Below are 23,843 nucleotides of genomic sequence, written 5' to 3' on the forward strand. Positions count from 1 at the left end.
CTGCAGACGTCATGTCAACTGCCAGAGACAGCTGTGACTGCAGACGTCATGTCAACTGCCACAGACAGCTGTGGCTGCAGACGTCATGTCAACTGCCAGAGACAGCTGTGGCTGCAGACGTCATGTCAACTGCCAGAGACAGCTGCGGCTGCAGACGTCATGTCAACTGCCAGAGACAGCTGTGGCTGCAGACGTCATGTCAACTGCCAGAGACAGCTGTGGCTGCAGACGTCATGTCAACTGCCAGAGACAGCTGTGACTGCAGACGTCATGTCAACTGCCAGAGACAGCTGTGGCTGCAGACGTCATGTCAACTGCCAGAGACAGCTGTGGCTGCAGACGTCATGTCAACTGCCACAGACAGCTGTGGCTGCAGACGTCATGTCAACTGCCAGAGACAGCTGTGGCTGCAGACGTCATGTCACTCTCGTCCTGTCATCTCAGCAAGCCCCTGACAAGCCCTGGATGTCATCAGATGCCAGCCTCTCTACACGGACTACAGTGGCAGACGTCAACCCGCCCACGTGTCATGTTATCAATAAACTTTGTTTACAAATGTACAGCAGCACAAACATCACAAAAATACTTTTGTAGAGGACGAAAAGCTTGCTATGACTGACGCCACTGACTGTCAGGCTGTCAGCCCAGTGTCATGACACTGCAGGTCACCAGCATCACCCGATGTCACTCGCTGACAAAGAAACCCTGTGTATCCAACTATTTCATTCTTGTTTCTGTGTGGCCAAGGTGACCGTTGCACACATGTTTACGACACAATATAAATAAAATGTTTGTGACATTGCTACACATGTTGTTGTAGGAACTGCAGCGCAATCTCTCGTCTGCTCCCCCGGGAGCCGCGGGTGTGACTGGCTGTTAATAAGCAGGTGTTATCAGCGACACGTCACACAGCGACACGTGTAAATCAACATTATCTCTGACAGACCATTACAGAGGGTAATGCAGGAACTCCAGGATGTAATACTCAATTTGACATCAGCCGCTTATGCTGCAGAAAATAAGGGGAGGGAAGAGGGGAGAGCAGCAGACACAACGAGAGGAAGAAGGGGAGGCAAATACTGCCGGGTGCAGACAGAAGAAGAAAGACGAGGACCGGAGGGACTGACTTCTGGCCGCATGTGCAGGAAAAGCAAAGTTTGGGTGAACAGCGCCACCTCGTGGGCTGCACGCGTGCACGGCAGTAAGGTGTTAGACAGGAAGACGTATGTGTGGGCATGCGCACACCAACTGACGGCCACGAGGGGGGTATTGGTAGGGCGGGAGGAGACCAGTTCAACCTCGCCGTCTGAAGACTTCTGGCTGGCAGGCCGTCCACCCGGCCACTGGTGTGGTGCAGACGGTGGTGACGGCGGAGAGAGGCTGGCCGCACCACCTTCTACCCTACAGTTGAGCATCTACAGTAGGACCACAGCTTCTACCCTACAGTTGAGCATCTACAGTAGGACCACAGCTTCTACCCTACAGTTGAGCATCTACAGTAGGACCACAGCTTCTACCCTACAGTTGAGCATCTACAGTAGGACCACAGCTTCTACCCTACAGTTGAACATCTACAGTAGGACCACAGCTTCTACCCTACAGTTGAGCATCTACAGTAGGACCACAGCTTCTACCATACCTCAAGCTGCTCACTGCCTCTACATCTGTGAGCGGACTGAATGAATAAAATGAGTAGGAGTCAGGAGGAACAAACACCAAGTCTGTTATAATTATTTGTTGCTAATTGTTTGTCACTGCGAGTTTCATTCATCCGTCTTTGGCGGAGTGAGTAGAGGGTGTGAAGAAACCAGTATAAAGGTGTAACGGTAACAGCAAGCACTCCCTCCCTGAATGATTCTAATAGTGCCCGAGGTTTGAATCATCATCATCATCACGTCATCATCACGTCATCATCACGTCATCATCACGTCATCACATCATCATCATCACATCATCACATCATCATCATGACATCCTCATCAACTCTACACACAGTGCTTGTTACTGTGGTGTAGGAGGCTCTGTGCGAGTGAGGAGTGTTCAGGCCGCCAGTAGTTTATCAAGCCGCACAATGTTTACAGTCAATAGTTCTAACTGATGATGACAACATGTTTACAATGTTTACATGTTTACAATGACACTTTGCGGTAAACAAGTGGCAGTACACACCCACCAACACATAGTCTGTGTCTGCCTTGCCCAAGGAGGAGCACATTGTGAGAGGGTTTATGTTTAGAATCAACATGTACACAAACATTGTTGTCCACTGCCTGCCTCCTGATGACAGGTCATTTCCAGATGACCTTTGCAAACATATGCGCATGCGCGTGGGCCCCAACCGCGCAGAAGAACGGGAAACGTGCAATCGTCTTCAGAGGACAACAAATGGAAACTACAAATGCTTCTAAAAAACAAACAATAAACAACAAAACAAAACACACAACAGCACAGACAGCAGTTTAACTGAGTAACAATCTAATGACAGTAACTAAGCGGGACTGGTAGTGTCACCCACACTAATGATGACTGGTGATTATCAGTAAAGCAATAAGCAGTTCTCCTGAAATCACGTGACACTGTGCACACGCCGGATGATGACAGGTGACAGTCACGTAGCGGAAATGACCTGCTGCGGCTGCGCGCCGTGTACATGTGGACGTCATTTCCACAGACGGTTGAGGTGACGATGTGACAAACTCACAGCTGTAAGGCCTGCATGTCACCTGTCGTCACCTGACCTAACACACGGTTACTTTAACCCAGCGGTTCTCAACCTTTGACTTGTGTCGCCCCCCTGACGTGCTCGCGCCCCCCTTAGCCAGCAATGTAAACTAATTCCCACTAATACCGGTATAAGACACTAAAAAAATGACCAACTTCGCGCCCCACAAGTTGAGAACCGCTGCTTTAACCCCTTGGTGGTCACCAGGCCGAGCGTAGCCTGGGTGTGGGCTGTGAGGTGCCACGTCCTGCTACGTCTTGCCTGACACTGTGACTGTGACTGTAACTGTGACTGTGAACTTGTTGACTGAGGGTTGATGTTTGTGTTCACACGACTTCTCTCTTCACGTGCTTCCTGTTCGATATTGTTTAATTTGGTTTGTGCTCAGCAAACAAGTGGCACACCGAGCCTGCGCGTGGCGCGAGCTGTTGATGACATGAGGACATGATATTAATGGCAGCCACCCACGTCTGTGTCCACAGGTCTGTGGACAGCACTTGTGGTCACAGTTAAGTGCACAAAGGGCAATCCGTCTTGTCTCCCACAGCCTGCGGTCTGTGTGACCATAATAGTCAGGCCTCTAGACCATAATAGTCATGTCAGAGAGATCTCTCTACTGTCACTGTTGTTGTTGTTTACCCTGTGTTTTGACAAATAGCTCTGTCAACTGCCTTTGTTGTTTGTCACAATGTTTGATCAGCAAATGTGCTACAACGTCAGCGACACCTGTTGTCAGTCTGTCAGTGACACCGTCTGTCAGTCTGTCAGTGACACCACTTGTCAGTCAGTGACACCTGTTGTCCGTCTGAGTTGTGAGTTTGATAAGTCAGAGGATTAGTGAGGTAAGTGCGTAGACATGTTGATGATAACACGAGAACTGTGACAACTACTCACTACTAGTGACAACTACTCACTACTCGTGTTGTGTTCATGAGCGACAGACTGTCACAACAAACAGCGTTGCTCACGACACACGCAGTAGACAAACAAAAGTAACAACTACAAACAAACAAACAAACAAACAAACAAACAAACAAACAAACAAACAGCCGACAACTACAAGCTCGGTGACACCGCCGCTTGGATTGCAAGACAAACGAAAAACGAAGTGAAGAAACAGCAGGCGGGGCCGACAGTGAACAGCTACAGACATGGCAAACTGACTCTCCTCGCCACAGTAGACAAATAAATGTCTGTCTGCAGCAATCGTCACATCACGTGAATGAAGGACAAAAAGCTCGCAGAGAGCAGACGAGAAGAGACAGGTGACGTGCACACATCTACAGTTACCTGCCCCTCGTCTGGAATCCTCCCACAGGATGTGAAGGTGGCGGCAGCTGCCCTGGTCACGGACGCGATCACAGCTGATGGTGGTCACGTGATCACAGCTACAGGCCGTGGAGGGTCGTGGTGCCGGCGCTGGTGTGCAGACCTGTGTGGTGCTTCACCCCTGACCCCCGTCTGGCAACGAGCTGCACCGTCAGTTGGGTGATCAGCTGCCGAGGCTGTGGACAGTATGTAGCTCGTGGATGGCGAGGCTCGAGGAGGCTGTAGCACGAGCAAGTCTAGCCCTATAATAGGACCGATAGAGCCGCCCACCACTAAAGGGTTAACTGTGACAAAACTCTCATCTTATTGTTTTAGCCAAGCAGCTGCTCAGTATGTAGACACCTGACTGACTGGCAGTCTCACCTGTAGCCGTTAGTCCCACACCATAATGTGAACAACACTCTCCATGGTTCACGTGACCCCTTGTCAGCGGAAGTCGACCCCACAAATTATTGGCCCACCTGATGACTTGTTCACATCTGTGGACTGGCACCTGGCTTTGTGTCAGTGACAAGACTCGGGTGTCGTGCGGGTGTTTATAGTCCGTTACTAGCTGACTATGCTGACGATGTCCACAGGAGCTAAGGCTCGTCCCTCCCTTACTGTCGTGCTCAGAGCATCACATGGACCTCGCCAAGTTCTCGACAAAAGACACTCTCCTCCTGTTTCAGCACGCTACAGTTTCTTGCTGAAAGTTCTGTTCACCACAGTAGGGTTACTTCATGAAGGTTTTGTAGAGTAGCACTCCTCTATCTTCCCATCTACCCCTAACCATCCTTCAGTCTGTCACTGGCTTAGCGGCACCAAGTCACAGGTGTGTGTCTCTCACCTGCAAGACCGCTACGTCAACCCAAGTACAAAAGTCTGAGACGTCGGAAAGTGATTAGCGACGGTTGCGCTCAGGTGTGCGACTAACAGCGACAGCGAATCCTCGGCCAGCCTCCCTCTAGACATCCATGGTTGTTGGTGTGTGTGCTGCTGTTGTCGTCTCTCGAGGGTTTTGTAAGGCGGCTCTTAGCGGCGGCGGCGGCGGCGGCGGCGGCGGCGTTCATGCAGTGGCGTCACGTGTGCTTCCCAGTGTTCACCGCGCTCTCTCGCCCGCGCGCACTTAGCAACGACGCCGTCGACACCCACCGCCGCTTGCACGCCACCACCACTACAACCAGCGCAGCGGGCGGTGGATGGGTGGATGGGTGGTTGTGCCGATCGTGCTGTGGGACGAGCAGGCAGCAGGCCTCTGATGGGGGTCGGGAACTCCACCGCCGGCAGCCGTCAAGCGCTGCTCATGTTTTCTTGTTTACCTGACGGACAGAAGCAGACAGACGCTGTTACGTGTGGCCACACCAGTCTGAGGGCTGCAACAGACCCCTGTAACGCCGTCATGCACCGTGACCCCACAGACCCCTGTAACGCCGTCATGCACCGTGACCCCACAGACCCCTGTAACGCCGTCATGCACCGTGACCCCACAGACGCCACAGTAACCCCTGTAACCACTGTGACCCCACAGACGCCTTCCAATGCCCGTGACGTAGTTACATGGTGCTGAGCTTAGTGTTAGTCTCATGCACAGTCCACTTGTTGCTGGTCACCGCACACACACGCGCATATACACGTAAACACGCACGCACGCGCATATACACACGCACAAACACAAACACACACGCACCCACACACACACACACAAACAGCAGAGCGCCTCGCTTCCAACCCACAAGATGGTCGCTCGCAAGCGAGTGAGTGGCATCAATCAGCCTCCATCCACTCCTCCCTGCCCCGTGTGTCCAGCCCTTCTGCCACACATGGCACTCCACCCACTCCTCCCCTCCATCCACCCCTCCACCCCTGTAGTCTGCTCGTGGCAGCAACATGCACGTGACCAAGTGTTTTATTTTAAACTCATCGTGACCTCACTGAATAACGGCGAGAGCAGTAATTACAGTCCGTGTGTCCAGTCGTCACGTGTCCTCTCCTCAAATACAGAGCGAGGCTCGCACGGCATGTGATGTGTCGTCTCCTCCTACACTACAAACTCTGTCACGTGTCTCCTACACTACAAGCTGCAGCTGTCAGGCTACACGTCACGTGTCTCCTACACTACAAACTGCAGCTGTCGGCGCCATGTAAAGCCCGTATGTTTACATACTTGTACCGAAGCCATGATATCTTTACATGCGTTCGTTGGTTTGTTTATTGTTGTAGATGTGTTTATTATGATGTGAATTGTTGGTGCATAACGTTCTTAGCGGTGAAAGAGTTTCCTGTGACATCTTAGCTACGAGTGACGTGTTTGTATTGTGACACGTCTTGCCAGGTGACGTTTTGATGTGTGACTGTGTGACATGTCACTGAGATATCAAACGATGTTAGTGACAACAGACAAGATGGACGATGTGAAGACTGGATGATCGTGAAGCTTATTGCCATCAGTCTGATATTTTACCTCAGACATTTTGTCCCGGGGGCAGACAAGCCTGACACACGGCTGCCGGACCCAAGCCTCTGGTGACCACCATTATCTCCCCTTGCAGCTCTCTAGGGACGCCATCACAAGCAGCAGCAACCACTCAGGTAGAGGGAAACACCTTCCGTGTGTGATGACGTGTCAGACAGCCAGAACTAAGTGACAATAGTAGACACCTGACAATGATGTCTGATGACAGGTCAAGTGTCACGATGCACTGCCATTACAGCTGCCAAGGAGTTGCTTCCCTTGCTGCTCATTACTCGCATTAATTGTCGGAGAGTGCAGAGCACAGAGGTCAGGTCAAAGGTCTGAGACGAGAACAAGCTGAAATGTACTGACACCAGCTGCACTTCTGTGGACACGTGGAATGAGATACCCTTGGGGTAGAGTCTGTACGAGCGAGGGAGTTTCTCTCGCTGATGCTCCTCCTCGTGTGCACCACTGCCTTCTACAATAATCCAAACCTCGACTGAGAGCAGCATTCCCCCCATCCCCTGGAGTGACTGGAGGAAAAGGGAGAGGACGTCCGGAGAACACGTGGTGGTAGGGTGGGTGGTCACACCCCGCTTGTCTGCAACACCCACCCACGTGTTGTGTGAAGTTACTGTACTACCGGCCTCCCGTCTTCTCTCCCCTGGTGCCTTCCACCCCACTAACAAGCCAGGGTGTCCAGCCGGGTATCCAGCCGCCTAGGAGCTTGGACGTCACGTGTGCGTCATAGTGTCACGAGCGTGTCACACTTCTTCCAATACGATTGATTTCCTTTGTTTGTTTGTTTGTTTGTTTGCTGACTTTTCACGGAGTGTTAAATTAAGGATGACAAGAGTGTCGCCCTCTACGACAGTAGTTGTAGTAACTGCTGAAAGGATGTAAGATACCCGTATGTCTGAGACAAGACTAGAGCTGTACAGGTGTGACGACACATGACACACGACAGCATCCACAGCACAGGTAGCGACTGCAGCACATCCTGCACAGCGACTAGTGTCTCGGCAGCCATGGAGACAGACAGACTGTGGGCAAACACAGCTCACTATGTTCTTTTATTATCTTTTGATGGATTTTCTTCTCGGCAACCCCAGCCGTGTAATAAGGATTCGGCAAGTACAGCCGGGGCTTCCTTCCAGCCTGTGCGCGCGGCGCGATGGTGACGTCAGCGGCAATATGCAGTCCCATTGGTCAATCGCGCGCTGGCTTGGGTGGGGTGTGTGTGAGTGTGTGTGTGAGTGTGTGTGAGAGAGAATGTGAGTAGTTAGCTGTGAGTAGCTGACTGTGCGCATCTCACCCGATGTCTGTTGATAAGACAGCGCGTTCTCTCCACGTACTACATCGTCACACGTGACAGTCAGTCTGACAGTACAGCATCACCATGGCAACTGTACAACATCTATACTCCTGTCGTTCATCATCGCTAACGTCAGTCACAGCTACCTGCCTGTGTACCCGAGCTATATTTACTCGCACCCCCATCCTACAATAAACCTCCCCTCCCCCAAAAAAACTTCTGTTATGAAAGTCTGTGTTTCTGCAATGTTTTCACAATATCATAAATAATACAAAATGAAATAAAAACAGCATCAAGATATCGCCATCTTTGCTGCTGCCTGCCGGGAATGGCGCCCCCTCCCCTATTTACCCGTTAAACAACAGCAGCTGTAAGCAGCTGTGAGCAGCTGTGTGAAGGCCTGCAGTGCAGGAACTGTTCCTTGCATGACGAATGTCTGTGAGACAAAGACTTTGTCACAGCCATGTCTTACAGGATGAGATGACTGTGACCTGTGACCTGTGACCTGTGACTTACTCTGATTGTCTGCAGCATGGGTTGCCCGCCCCCAGGTGGAGCTGCAGGTCTCTTGACTGTGTGACAAAGAATAATCTATATCTGTGACTGTGTTGCACGCAGCTGGCTATAAAGCTGCCAGAGCCAGTGCTTATAGGGCTACAGGCACCACGCTGGCTACAACACTTGTGACCTTTACAAACATGCAGAATGCTGGGGTCACATCCGGCGCGTGGCACCACGCTCTGTCATCCCACCTTCATCAAACACAAAAGCCGACGACTACTAATGACGAAAGTAATTCATCTTAGGATGAGGATGAGGATGATGTTCAGTGCTAGCTACTCACAAACGTCTTGTGGCCGCAGACTGGAGGCAGAGAGCATCACGTGACTGACAGGGCTTGAGGTCGTGTGAGTGCAGCTGCTGTTGTGTTGTGTGAGTGCAGCTGCTGTATGAGTGCAGCTGTTGTTGTGTTGTGTGAGTTTATTGAAATGTCGCTATGTACCACGGATTGAAACCACGTGTTTGTAGAGACCACGTGTGACAGTGTAGAGCTCGGTGAGATCACGAACATATCCCTGGACTGCTAGCAGACGATTTTTTCCAGTTAACTGCTAAAACGAGGCATTAGACGACATAACTTCCGGTGTATTCACATTCTTTGTTACGGCTCGCCGAGACTAACAGCGGATCACTTGGCAAGAGGCCAAGAGTGAGTCTCGGCGTACAGACAGCAGTCCATGGATACACGTCCATGGTGAGATGACGCGTGTGGAAGTCACGTGCCGAGTTTACTGAGACTTGTGCTGACGTCAGGTGCAACCCTCGACCAACAGAAGGACGCACGCGCTGGGTGAGACAGCCACGAAAAGACAGCAGCGAGGAGGACAGTCAGGTGGTTAGAGCGCTCCACATTCTGATTGGCTGCTTGCTGTGGCGGAAAAGTGCTTCTACCTAGAGGTCAGTTGGTTCAATGGGGGGAGGAGGTGGAAAGAAACCGGAGCACTCGGAGAAAACTCTCGACAGCCGTCCCTTGCGAACAGGTGTCACGTATAGAGTGTCGCGAGATGAGATCTGAACCCAGGGCTTCAGTCTGCAGTGGCGGCAAGACACTACACTGCCGCTCAATACAAGTGTAGCACAGCGAGTTATCACAGCTGACCAGCTGTGCTGAGTACCCGACTCAACAAAGGGGTGGAGAAAGGGAAACAGTGAGAGGGAGAGATTGGCACTGTGCACGCGCAGAGAGAGAGAAGGAGAGAGAGAGAAGTAAAACAAAGCGATGGCTAGACTAGATAGCTCAGTTTGAAGACAGAAAAAGAAAGAAAAGGCCGAGCAAACCTCTCTATTCAGAGACTGTGTAAGTGGATGGAAAGACCAGCCAACGCAGTTGTATGCGCAAGGCGGAAAACGAATTACAAACAACGACAACCACCGCCACCCACAGCAACGACAACGACAGTCGCTGTTCTTTCAGTCACACCGCCGCCCTGGAGGCCAGGCAAGATGAGGAGAAAGGTTTCTGTGACAATTAGAGAATCTACGGCGCTGCTTGTACACGTGTCCACAAGGTGAATGCAGATGGAAGTGAAGGTCTAGACTGAGTTGATGAAGCTTGAAAGGTTTACATCTCTTCACGGCTCACCTCCCCGCTGCTGCCGTCCCCGCCATTACTTGAGTCTGACACTCACTGAAATACCGGGGCTGGGGTCAGGGGTCGTGACAGTCTTACAGTGCATCGACAGGCTTGACAGCTTGACTGTGGAGACCACAGACATTTCACCTCACCCCATAGGTTAATTGGCGAGACACCGAGAAGAAATTCCTGAGATTAGTAATTGTAATCAAGGTTTGTAGTTGCACAGCGGACAGTCGCCTCGAGCTGCGAGGGGAGGATCCCAGGGGCTGGCACCCCAGTGGCCAGTGTGATGCTTTGTCGCCTCGATATTCACCTGGCAGGTAGATGACAGACTGAATTATCTTCATTACTAGTCGCATTTCCACAGATGACTTGTGAACTTCATGTCACGCCCTTCTATCCGTCTGCTTTGACAGTCACAGATGGCGGTCACGTGTACAAAGGCTTCATCTTTACAAATAAAACTAAGCTGCAACACTACCACCAGCATCTACCTCTTCAGCGTCCATACACCAGTCTGTCTTCACTAGACCTGTCACAGCCTGTCACGACCACACTAGAGACCTGTCACGACCACACTATCTGTGCGTCCTGCAGTACAAGACACTAGGACCTATCTCTGTCCACTAACAGAAGACCGGACGATGGAGGAGACAAAAAGACAAGGTTCACCGGAAGTGACGTGACGCACGCCCCAGCTGTGGGACGGGGAGGCAAGCCATGGCGGCGCTACTCGCAGGACAGCGTGACGTGGAGAGACGAGCGGCTAATGGCGGCCGGAGCTTGTGTCTGAAGTGATTCGTCACACGCCACCTTCACGGCCTCCGCCTCTTCGTTCCACTTGTCGTCAGCCGGAAACGCTGAGCTGCCTCGCGCATTGGTCACGTGATTGAAGCAGGGCGTAACGAGCGCAGTTGGCGCTGAGGGCCGGGACAAGCGCGTGCCGCCATGATAATGAACTTGGGTGTTTTGTTTTTGTTTGTAAACTGTCAGAATTCCCTCCCCCCTTCTTGCCTCGTTTACCATCTCGGAAAGTAAGCTCGGGATGCGATTGGCCAGATCAGTAATGACGTGCTAAGCAAAGGGACGTCACCTCCAAGATGCGGGAGCACGGAGCGGAAGTAATGGGAGGAAGTATGTGAGGTGGCGGCACGCGAGACGCTGACAGTTTGGCAGCTCACTCACCTGCGTTTTTCTGGGCCTGTGCGTGCTGTGTGTGACGTGCGTGCTGTGTGTGACGTGCGTGCTGTGTGTGACGTGCGTGCTGCGCGTGATGCTGGCGCTGCCTGACGATGGCGCGTGGCCTCAGCGACGGGAGGGGTGGGCGGGGTAAGGGGGAGAGGAGGTGAGAGAAGCCTGTCACAGAGATGAACAGGCGGGTGGTCAAGATGATGGCATTTCCCAAGGACAGCACTGAGCACTTGCCTGGTGTCGCAATGGCTGACCCTGGTGAGCAACGGTCCTCACGTCCTGACCCCCGCACAGTCCTGTGGTTCACTCCCACATCCTACTCATTCACCGGACACCAGAACTATCGGGCTAAATCATCACCATCATTATCATCATTATGATCATCCTGATGCTAGTAATCATCAAAGTAATGAGCTCCTGTTGACCGTTGCTGATCAGTGAACTTTGTGTGTTGTGCTCCCAGAGTGGCTGGGGTGGGCTGTGTACCCTCCCTGGGGACAGTGACTGCGCTTGACAACTGAGCCTCCCATCATGGGCCTCCCAACACCTGCCTGCTGATCTTGACATCAGCCACTACAGCATCGACCACAGGGGGAGGGTCACCCACTGCCTGCTGCTGTTTCTGCCGGAGGTGCACATGGAGGGCGTATGGCGCTGGTGATGTTGCGAATGGAGTACAATGTCCCCACCCGTCACCTGATCATCGGCTTTAAGTAGACAAGGCTTATCGACACAGACACGAGTAGACAAGTCTACCCACACACAGCACAGAGATGACACGTGACCAGAAGTTTAGGGTCAAACAGCAAAACACAAAACAACCTTGAAAGTGGTTTTGGTCTGTTGGTGCGTCCGTCACCAGACTGTGTGACTACTACTGTTTGCTGTCGTCTGGCGAGGTCAGTCTATTGAATCTACTGAGTAGATGATTCTGCCACAGCTGACCTAGTGACCTCGTGTAGTCAGTCTATAGCAGGGGTGGGCAACATACGGCCCGCGGGCCGGATCCGGCCCGCGACGGGATTTTGACTGGCCCGCAGACTGTTTCTGGTCGTACATGATAGTGTGGCCCGCGGCCACATTCTGCCGCAATATCCCACTCCTAAGTACTTGCTTACTGCGTCGAATAATAGTGACTGTTAGTAATTTTTGGTTCTTTGTTTTATGATTCTTTGTTTTCAGTTAGAATTAGATTAAGAAGTCGGCAAGAAAGCAGTATGTTTGTTGTGCAGTGAAAGTGTTGCCGTGTTGACAGAGTACAACGTTAGCCGCCATCATGCGACGAACCATGCAGGCAATGGCAGGCTAAGGCAGGTTGTGGCAGGCTAAGGCAGTACTTTATCAGCAGCGGAACGGCAAACAAGAGCAACAGAACTGGACAGAAAACTTGTAAAGCAGCAGAATGTATTCGTCAAAACCAAAGTAGCCCAGAAAGCTGCTACTCATGCCAGCTTTGTGGTCGCATACAACATTGCCAAGAACAGCAAATCGTTCAGTGATGGTGAATTTGTCAACAAGTGCATGCTCGATGTCGCTGATCAAGTCTGTCCACAACAAAGAAAGAAGTTTTAAGAAGTCTGTTTATCGAGAAGAACTGTGGTTCGCCGCATTGAAGCAATTGGTGAAGACCTGACATCACAACTGAAAAGGCGGGTACCTTCATTTCAGCTGTTTTCTTTGGCATTAGATGAAAGCACTGACATCGATGACACTGCACAGCTGCTCGTCTTTGTACGAGGCATTTCAGAAAACTTTGAAATCACAGAAGAATTGTTGTCAATCGAATCAATGAAAGACACTACTACCGGAGAAGATTTTTTTAGATGTGTGGAAAATGCCATGTATACAATGCAATTACCATGGCAGAAAATGGCCAGTAGTACTACGGATGGTTGTCCATCTTTGACAGGAAAGAAAGTTGGTCTACTGAAGAGATTGGGTGACGGTGTTGCAGAGGTCGATTGCACTAGGGAGCTTTACATTAAACACGATTTATTCCAGTAATCTGGCCCGCCAAGGACTTCATTTCCCCATATCCGGCCCGCCGACCGGAGAAGTTGCCCACCCCTGGTCTATAGGATCCCTCAAGTTCTGATGAACGTTTTGTTTTTTCTCTGTCGCTTTGCTAGCTTCTGCTGTATCTTATGCTACATCTCTCTTCCCTTGCGGTGTGCTCATCGTGACCTCTGACCTTGCGGTGTGCTCATCGTGACCTCTCACCTTGCAGTGTGATCATCGTGACCTCTCACCTTGCAGTGTGCTCATCGTGACCTCTCACCCTAGGGCTTTGTTCATCCTATATTACCGTTCAGACTCTGGTATAGTCTCTCGAGCTGCTCTGCTCTGCTGTTTCTGCTAGAGAACACTTATGCTGTCTCTGTCTCTCTGTTACTCTCACACTGTGGCGCCCTCTGTGCTCTTATTTTGTGGAAGCAAGTAAACGTCACCACTTCCGTCTGATGCAGTGACAGCGGTGACATGGATGCCTCTAGAACATGAGTGAGGGAAGGCAATGGAAGTGGCTGCGAGTGAAAAGGTCAACAAGACAGGTTTAATGAGAAAAAAGTCGGTGACATCAGAGAAAAGCCCGCAGTCAGCGGCAGTGGAGAAGGCGACTAGTTGACATGAGCAGGAAATTAGCGGCAGTGGAGGGGCTGGGTGTAAGAACTCTCGGATGTTGTTGTACTGAGGTCTGGGGCAGACAACTCTCGGAGTTCTGGTACTATCGGGTGCTTTTACCCTCCTCCCCCCAACACGCCCCCTTTTCCAGGTCTAATTCCAGAACGTGCTTCCTGTGCGGTCACGTGACAGTCTGTCGAGCCTGTGACGGCCTCGTGATCCTGCGAGTGACGCCGAGTGTTGGACTTTGGGACTTGGCGGACCCACCACAAATCCCACCATTTCCTATGGTCCCTCCCCTCCCCCCCCCCCACCAGAAGTATCGACAACAGCCTCCCGCCAGCAGCTCTGGTGCCATGGCGCCGGGCGACAATCCAGCAACCCACCCGTGAGTGACTCCAGTCCCTGTCTCTCCCACATGACGAATAAAAGGCTGGAAGCTGGAGCCAGGACTGGTGGGAAGACGAGATAAGGAAGGAGAGATGGACGACAGCGGGCGCGGTGCCAGGACCGTCCATGCCAAGCTGTCCATGTCGCCGGCCTGGAGGATGTGAGGACAAAGACAGAATTCGCCATTCCCCCTCCCCCTCCCCCAGACTCCTGGCCACCAGCCCTAGAGTGAGTGATGTGTGGGATGTGAGGACTTTCTGTCTATCACCCATGTGCTTTGAGTGGTGGAGTGATTTGTGTCACAACTCTGTGAAGACAGGAAGTTAGGAGCAGAAGTGGAGTGAAGCTGACTGTCAGGCGGCCATTCACAATGTCATTACTCTCATTACCCTCATTACTCTCATTCACACTCCGCCTCCAGCAACCGCAACTCTAGCAAACGGCAACAGCTGGTCAGAGACACACAAACTGCCACGTACACACACACCAACGCGAGCATAAACACACAGAGACCTGTGTCAGACACACATGTATGCTTCTATTCACACACATACATATGTACACACATATATCTTACACACATAAAATTGTGTCTATTCACACACATAATTATACACACATACCACTTAAACATACCACGCACACAGCCACACAGTCTCTCACACACCCACACAGACCCAACTCATACAAACCATACACACACATATACACACATACGCACACACATATATATACACACACACACACAAATCTAGGTACATACTGACACACATACATATCTCCACACATACAAACATACATACAAGTGTCTTCTATTCCTCATTTTACACAGTGTGTATCAACATTACTACACCAACATCAAACACCAGCATCAGAAACCTTTTCAGCAACTGCAAGATCCCTGATCACGTGATTTAGCTCAGTCCCTGGCGCTTCACAGGTATAAGAAGGGGAGGGCATCGAGTCCGTGATGCTTTGCGACACTGGAAGACTGGACGAGGAGAGGCCGACTCTTGTAGTGCAGATGAATACAAGTGTTTGTGTTTGTATGTGTGTTTGTCTGTGTTTGTGTGTTTGTATGTGTGTTTGTCTGTGTTTGTGTTTGTGTGTTTGTGTGTGTGTGTGTCGGTGTGTGTGTGTCAGACCAGCTCCCGCTACAGAGGATAGCAGCAGACAAACATGGAAATCTTGGTCCTGGATGCTCTGTGGTTGTGTGCTTGTCATACTTTCATCTGTTTGTTGACAGGACTGTCGTCACTGAAGTGCTCCAGGCTCTGTCACTGCCAGGTACACACAGGTGTAACAGCCCAGCAGTGATGACCGTTTGCTGACGACACCCACAGAGAGGAGCAGACGACTGTTGTTGATGTGATTGTCATGGCGCCACCACTGTGGGCACAGTCTCCACAGCACCACTGTGGGCACAGTCTCCACAGCACCACTGTGAGCACAGTCTCCACAGCACCACTGTGGCACAGTCTCCACAGCACCACTGTGAGCACAGTCTCCACAGCACCACTGTGGGCACAGTCTCCACAGCACCACTCTGGGCACAGTCTCCACAGCCTGAAGTGTTTGCGGGGGGACTGCCACCTAACTTCATCTAAAGGTCATCAACACTGTCATCACATGGATCTTTGGTCAACAATGGCTGTGAGCACTGCTCACGTCTGCTGTTGTCTGGCAGTTTGCGGTGAGTGATGTTGACTTACTCGCCAGGAAGCTGGACTCGCTCCGGCCGCGCGCATTGATTGGTGGACACAGAAATCAAATCAGTGAACACTCGTCTGCTCCGGTGCCAACGGTTGCCCTCCGTCTCACGCGCTGCCTTCTCCTCTTCAATTTCTTTGGGCACGGAGGGAATACAAAAGGCGTCCTCAACATGGAGCTTGAGTGTCTCGGGTGGCCGACAGCGGGTAACGGCACAAACAAACAAACAAACAAACAAACAAACAAACAAACAAAGCGCCTCCATGACGTCATCATGACGTCACCTCCTGACCGTCGGCCCTAACGCCTATTGCTAGCACTGAGGTCAAGGCTGTCAGCTGGTTGTAGCCTCACTGACCACCTTGCTCATGGCGATGAGCGTGAGTGCTGATAATGAGGCCTGTGATAGTGAATGCTGATGATGAGGCCAATGACAGGAGATGATGAGGCCAATGACGGCTGATGATAAGGCCTGTGAAGGTGTTTGGTGGCTGGTGTCACTCACTGACCCTGCCCTCAGCTAGACCGCCTGTGGTGCCGTCACTCCCAGGTCACGTGATGCTGTGCCAGTGGTTTCAGAGCCAGCAGACAGGAAACATGAACAAACTCAGCCCCGACTCCTGTGTAAGACATTGCCACCCTTGCCACTAACCAAACAGGGGGGTAGTTCAGGAGCTTAATGGTTAGAGCCCAGGCATCCAAACCCTGGAGGTTCGACACCCGTGTGTCTCAGTCAACCCAGCTTTTAGTAATGGATGCCTGACTCCATGGGTAATTGGCGTTGTAACAATCAGTGTAGGGACGGGTGGCTCAACATAGCAATCAGTTGAGGACGGGAGGCTCACTATTGGCTCAACATCAGGTGTTGACCGTGAAGCCAAGCAAGAACATTGCTGCAACATTCGTCTTGCAAGAACAAGCGAGGGCTGTAGCGACTGCTGCACGAGGACTTGTCAGAACAGTCCCCCCTCCGTGTGCCCCACTTGTCTGTGGAGGTCAGAGACAGACGACGGCCATCTAGGTGCTCCTCCCGCTGGCGGCCTGAGAGGGGGACAATGGGAGGGTTCCTTACATCGTGTGAACAAAGCATGGACTGGAAGGTCTCGTGAGATCCTCAGGTGCCGGCGCCACTTTCAGGCGCTAAAAATAGATTGTTGTAAGCTCACCTGTGGCACCGACAACAAAATGTTGTGACAGACGCTCAACGGACTTTTACAGCAACCGTCGTGCACAGGGCTGTGGTCTCCCTCTCTGTTATAGTCTGTTGTAAGTGTTGTTACATTATGTTTTATAATGTGTTCTAGCATCTTCTACAAAGAAACTGGTGCAGCAGGAACTCAGACAGACGTTTGTTTTCTGACGATAAGCTGTAAACACAACAAGACTGTGTCGGGAGTAAACATGTAAACACTGCCAGAAGTTATCATCCACACATCTGGCAGTCAAATGTTCACAGAGCCTGTGAATGTAGCCTTGTAGTCCGAGTGGTGAATGTGACGAGGAAGAGAGGTCCACTGCTTACAGCACAGAGGGAGGACGTCTGTTGTCATGTGACTGTCTGTGGGAGGGAGGATAGAATGGGGGGGTCTGATGAGGAGCCAAGGTTTGGGGCAGGAGTGTGGACAGAAAAGATTTCAGTAAAGTAGTGGAGGAAACTTCAAAGTACCCATAGGATAGAGTAGAGAGCTGGTAGTCTATTGTAGCTTTGACTGGTGGCCAATGAAGCGAGAGTGACGTGGTGTGACGTGGTGTGACGTGGTGTGACGTGTTCACATGTGCGAGTCCGGAAAACGGACCTTTGTGTTTGCTCATACACACCAACCTTCATGTTTTTACTCGCAGGTTTGGGACCAGACTTTGGCAAGCCTTCAAGACAAGGGTGGAGGGCGGTGGCGAGGAGGGTGATCGCTGAACCGAAGCCCACGGACACGCTGTGAAGACAGAGTGACGTCATGCTGACCCGTCCTGACGGGGCAAGGGGCGGTCCAGCAGCCAGCACCTCGGCTCGCAGACACAGATGTATGGTCTGACAGATGTATCGTCTGACATCACGCGCCTGACACTCGCCCAAGACTCTCCGCACTTCTCCAGACAAAAATTGAAAAAGCTAAGAGAAGGCCAGCCCCCCGCCCACCAGCCTCCTCTCCATCCTCCAGCCCGTGCAGGCGGCTAATAGAAGTGTCAGGGCGCGTGGCCACTGCTGACAAACGACCGGCCGGCACCGCGTCAGACGGCGTCAGACACCCAAGCACCGGACGCCAGGAGGGGAGGGGAGGGCAGGCACTCGGACCCTGGTTACCACGCGGTCCTCACTGACGGCGGGTGGAGATGGAGCGACAGCGACCACACGCCATCTCCATCAGTCAGCCATCACGGCTAATTGCGGTGCAGACAGAGCATCATGGGAAGGGGGCCTGGACACCAGTGTGTGTAGAGGTTTGGGGGGTGAGTAAGAGGGGGTCATGTGACATCGTCATTTATCATCTGTATGTATTGTATGATGTATTCTGGTCAAACGCACTTCACAGTTTTTCTCTCTCTCTCTCTCTCTTTCTGTCCTTCGTGACCAAAAGCGCGTCCGGTGAGTTCGATCAGCGACTGTCGGAGTAGCACGTGCAGACGTGAGCTGCTGATGACAAGTTTGAAGAGTTTAGAAAAGACAGCACACAGCCCCCAGCACTGGACTCACGCACGAGTACAGCCCACAACATCCAACATCAACTGTCACAACCAATGACCTCCCGTAACACATCCGCCATCACTTTACTCACGACTACTGCCAGGTGAGCCTCCCTCCCACACCAGGGACCTGCTAGACAACATTGCTAGTCACTAGTCGCCCTCATCACCACATCCACGGCAGTCATCGATTACAAATTATAAATAATTAAAAAGAAACAGTTAAAGCAATATAAAAGTCTATCTACAAATAAAACATGTCATAACATGTGAATGGCTCATGCGACAGTTAGTCTCCATATTAATAACAGACATTAATTACACAAATAACAGTGAGGGTGTCACACGTCGTCACAGTAACAACAAACGTTAATTACACAAATAATGGAGAAGGTGTCACACGTCGTCACAGTAACAACAAACATTAATTACACAAATAACAGTGAAGGTGTCACACGTCGTCACAGTAACAACAAACATTAATTATACAAATAATGGTGAAGGTGTCACACGTCGTCACAGTAACAACAAACATTAATTACACAAATAACGGTGAAGGTGTCACACGTCGTCACAGTAACAACAAACGTTAATTACACAAATAATGGTGAGGGTGTCACACGTCGTCACTGGAGAAGTCGAACTCACAAACTCATGAACCAACAAACTCTAAGATGAAGGCAAGGTTAGCAAGACAAACGTGAACTTAGTTTCCAGCATAACAAATACAGGTAAACACAGTTTCCAGAACTAAATGAAGTGTCGGACTGGCGCCATGTCAAGTGTCTGGCAAGTGTCACGAGCATCCTCCAGGACACGGCAGCCGGCTGACAGCAGACAACAACTGGGAGACGGCAACAGCAGCAGATGCTGTCACATCACAGAGCAGCGACTGCTCCCCCACACACCATTCCCCTATCTTGTCGGCATTCCCCTCCCTGGTATTCCCCAGACCCACATTCCAATCCCCACTGCTCAGTGGCCTTGAGTGTGCAACACTTTCCCGAGTGAAACTCCAGGACAACCACTCGACTGGTGGCCGGCCTCGGGGCTATAAATAACCCGGCCTCCTGGAGTGAGTGAGCACTACTCAGTCATCAGTTCGCCTTCTTGTCAGCTCCAAAACATTTCCTAACCAGATCCATCTTAATAACCATGATGACGACGACGACGACGACGATGACGACGATCAGGATGCTTCACAGATGTCCGTTGTGTTCATTTGCTGTCGGTAGCTACACAATAACCTGGAAACAGAGGGTAAGTTGATGTCGTGGGGTTAGAGGGGAGAGCAGGGGAGAGCAATCAGTGACCACCCACACCAGCAGCCACTGCAGCGAGGTCTGCGGGTGATCTGCCCCTGGCAAGTGATGCTGGGCGGCGGGCGGCGCTGTAGTGGCCCTGATGGCCGGCTGACTGCTGGAGCGGTGTCCCGGCTTGTGACGCATTCATTTTTAATGACACAAACACCGAGCACTCCAGCTGCTTGCTACCTCCCGGACACCTCCTCCCTCTCAGTCGCTCGTCTGTTGTAGGCCCGCGGTGATGGTGGCCACGTCACAGAGCTCCCACAGTTCCTTGCGAGTCCACCTGGCTACAGCAGCAGCAACGGCCAGCGTCTTCCTTTGGTAACAAGCAGCATCGCCCACCCACCTCCTCCCCACACACTCACCTTGACACACACCCACCTCAACACTCACACACCTTCACACACACACACCTTCATACACACACCTTCACACACACCTTCACACACACACCTTCACACACACACACACCTTCATACACACACCTTCATACACACACCTTCATACACACACCTTCACACACACCTTCACACACACCTTCACACACACACCTTCACACACACACACACCTTCATACACACACCTTCATACACACACCTTCATACACACACCTTCACACACACTCACACACCTTCACACACACTCACACACCTTCAATCAAGGTTAGACCGTTGACTGTGGTGGCAGCCCTCGTATTGTCTCTCGACACAAAGCTCGGTGTAACTAACGTTCTATGATGGAAAGCGATCCGGTGTTTCACAATACTTCTCCAAAGACTGTTGTGAATCTGGTGACACAGTCCCCAGCCAGCAGTCACAGACCAACCCCAAAGTGTGATGTGTCTGTGGACGTGTCTTGTAATTGGCATTACGTGTAGCACACGCCTGGTGATGTCTTGTGATCACGTGGTCAGAGTAGGTGTAGCACACGATTGGTGATGATGTGATCACGTGGTCAGAGTAAGGTGTCGCACACACGCCTGCTGATGGTACGGAGCCGTGTGCAAGTCCAGACCATCTGTCCACAAAGCTGTCCTCAATTGCCCTTCAAAATAACGGGGTCGTAGGTCAAGGAGTGAGCGAGGACAGCAGTTTGCAGGAGGGTCGACAACAGCAGTCAACGGAGGAGTGAGCAGCACTTCAGGCAGGAGCGACTGTCCGGACTGGTCTCCGCCCACAAACCGAGAGGAAGCTGCAGGTTGTTATGATGTATGTTGTGTTGCTATGATGGTGTTGTATGGTGGTGTAGGCTGTGTTGATGCTGTATTTCAATGAAGGCCAAAGCTGTCTTTCTGTGGCCGCTCATAACATTCACAACTACGGCGGGCCGGTGACTTACCAATGTCCAGGCCCAGTGAGCGTACAACTGACCTCGTGACCTGGAGTGAACGATGAGGGTATAGTGGTTGCTGTTCCTTTACCGAGTTCAAATGAAGCGGTTTGAATTCCCTCACGAGCTGTACAACATGTGGTCACGTGACCGATGTGGCAGGTGCCACACTGGACCAGATGCTCGTGTGTCAGGTATGTGGGACTTGCTGTGCCTCGTGGTGCAAACACTTGTTGTCACACCCACGGTGATGCCAACATCACCACCAGTCCTGTGGCAAAGTCTGTTAAACTTTCAAAACGTGTCCTCAGCGGTTTGAACTGGACGACGGGAGGAAAAGAGAGCTTCAACACTGTGTTGCTGTCAATCGATCAGAATGCAAATCGATGAGCTCAAGTTTGTTGTAGGAAACATCTTTGTGATTGGCTTCAACGTCCTGCAGCACCGAGATAAACTGTGGGTGGCTGAGCCTGGTCATGTGATCAAGCTCACGATTGTACTTTTTATTTGCCTCCCTTGATTGCTGACGATGGGCTACAGCAGTCAGGGGGAAGCAACAAAGGGGAGGACAGGATGAGTCGCCGTCTCTGTCTCTCTCAACAGTTCAAACTTGACAACTCAGCAGCAGCAGCACCCACTACCTGTCTATGTGGATGCTGTCGGTGATGACTGCGGTGCTGGGATCTTGCGCATAGACAGGGCCACGTGACTGTCATCTGTAGCTTGTACATAGCGGTAGACACCTGGTGTTAGTGTCACGAGACAGGTAAAGACACCTGGTGTTAGTGTCACGAGACAGCGGTAGACACCTGGTGTTAGTGTCACGAGACAGCAGTAAAGACACCTGGTGTTAGTGTCACGAGACAGCGGTACAGCCTCTCTCCTTGTGGATAAATGTTCTGACAACTTATACGAAAAATAAATTTTGGTTACAAGGTCTGACGACGGATATAAAAAAAAGCAGAAAGTGAACTTTGAGGATGAGGGTAGCTGACCATGACCCCAGGTAACCTCAGAGAGCCCAGGTCATGACGTCATCCCATCATGCCCCGCGCCACACGCCCTCCGATGCCAAATGAGGGTGGGGAGAGCGCTCTCAGTACCACTTGGTGGCAAGAGATCGAATTTGTCAGGTTTTATAGTCTTGGGCGCTGGGCGCGGACAGGCGCGTCACTTCCGGTGGCAAAGGGGGGGGGGTGTGTGAGAGTACACGAGACTGGCAGAGCAGGGAGGAGCGGAAAACATTTCGGGCACAGAATGTAATAACCAGACGACTTTCTTGGAATGAATGTTTGGCGAATGAATTGTCTTTCCCACACAGCGCGCTCAAGAAGTAGAGAGACATGGAGGGACTGGCATGTCCGCACTGTAGACAGTTACAAGTGGCGCCATCTTATGTACGTGAGGGAGGCCGGCCTGCCTGCCATTGTTGTGCTGTGCCTTCATTCTTATTTCAACATCTAGCTACATCTTACATTTAATCATGTTTCTCAGGAAGTTTAGTTATGATTAGTTAACTCGAACTGTTTGTAAGACAGTAAAGACTGAGTGAAGTAGTTGAGTGATAAACAATGGAAACCTTTCGTCATTCGTAGTTTGTGGCTAGTGACAAACCATACACAAACTGTTTGATCCTGAAACTTCGTAATTAAGTTTGTTTTAAACTCTAGTGTCGATGTCTGCCCAGAAATTATGATGTGGCAAAAGTTACAATCCGACTTGTCGCTAAGCACAACAGCTGGGACAGGAGGAGACAGTGAGAAGCTTTGGACAGTTGAAGACAGCAACAATGGCGGCACATGCTTATAACGGATTCTTGCTATTTATTCACACGCTTTGCTAGAAGTAAAGCAGTTATAACCCTGGAGACGTGGCCCAGCTTTATTCACAGCGGCCAGAATGGACTTTGTAATGTGAACACAGTGACTTTGCTGTGTCACAGTGTCACAGTGTCACAGTGTCCACAGTGTGTGATGTTTACTTTCACTATGGTTTAATAAAGCTGAGAGCCCATACCTGTAAAACCTGGACACAGTGATGATAGCTATTAACACCTGTAAAACTGTAATGATTTTATGCTAATGAAACCTACTAACAACCTCGGGGGTGGCAAGGTTGTGGGTACATCCGACCGCCCAGTCAGACTCCTACAGTCCACTGACATCGGGTAGCAGGGAGGTCGCCACTCTGCTGTCATTATTAATGTTTCATTAATATGTAACAACAGGCATATGTAAACATTGGATTGGTGTCTGTAGACTACAAATAAACTAAATGTCTTTTATTTTTAATGATTGAAGGACTAGCAATCCACTAAGTGCCCGTTACTTTATTTGCACTTGAGGACTAGCAGTCCACTTAATTATTAATAATTATCTCATTGATATTTGGATGACAGTAATTGCTGCAATTATCGGCCTTTTCTCTAAATTTCACTCTTTCTGGATAAAGCGCTCGCTTCAGCTCGGTGCCGTGAAGTTTAAAGGGTTACTGAGTGTGGTATCTATATATCTACCAGTATCTATTATTATATCTATTACAAACAATATAGCTATAGTTAGCTGTCTCTGTATCTACCAGTATCTGTATATCTATTACAAACTATATAGTTCGCTGTCTCTATATCTAAACACTATACATCTACCACTTATTTATCCCTTCCGGGTGATGGCGAGCCA

At 50.9% G+C, this 23,843-nt stretch overlaps 1 protein-coding gene across 1 annotated transcript in view; it reads right to left on the bottom strand.

Moving 5' to 3' along the window:
• Nucleotides 1-23,843, bottom strand: part of LOC112557692 — a 68,234-nt gene that overhangs the window by 38,641 nt on the left and 5,750 nt on the right. The window contains exon 2 of the mRNA XM_025227687.1: nt 4,013-5,352. The gene's annotated coding sequence lies outside the window, so the exon portion shown is untranslated. The remainder of the gene's footprint in view (nt 1-4,012; nt 5,353-23,843) is intronic.

Source organism: Pomacea canaliculata, linkage group LG2 (assembly GCF_003073045.1).
Source record: "Pomacea canaliculata isolate SZHN2017 linkage group LG2, ASM307304v1, whole genome shotgun sequence".
Lineage (NCBI taxonomy): Eukaryota > Metazoa > Mollusca > Gastropoda > Architaenioglossa > Ampullariidae > Pomacea > Pomacea canaliculata.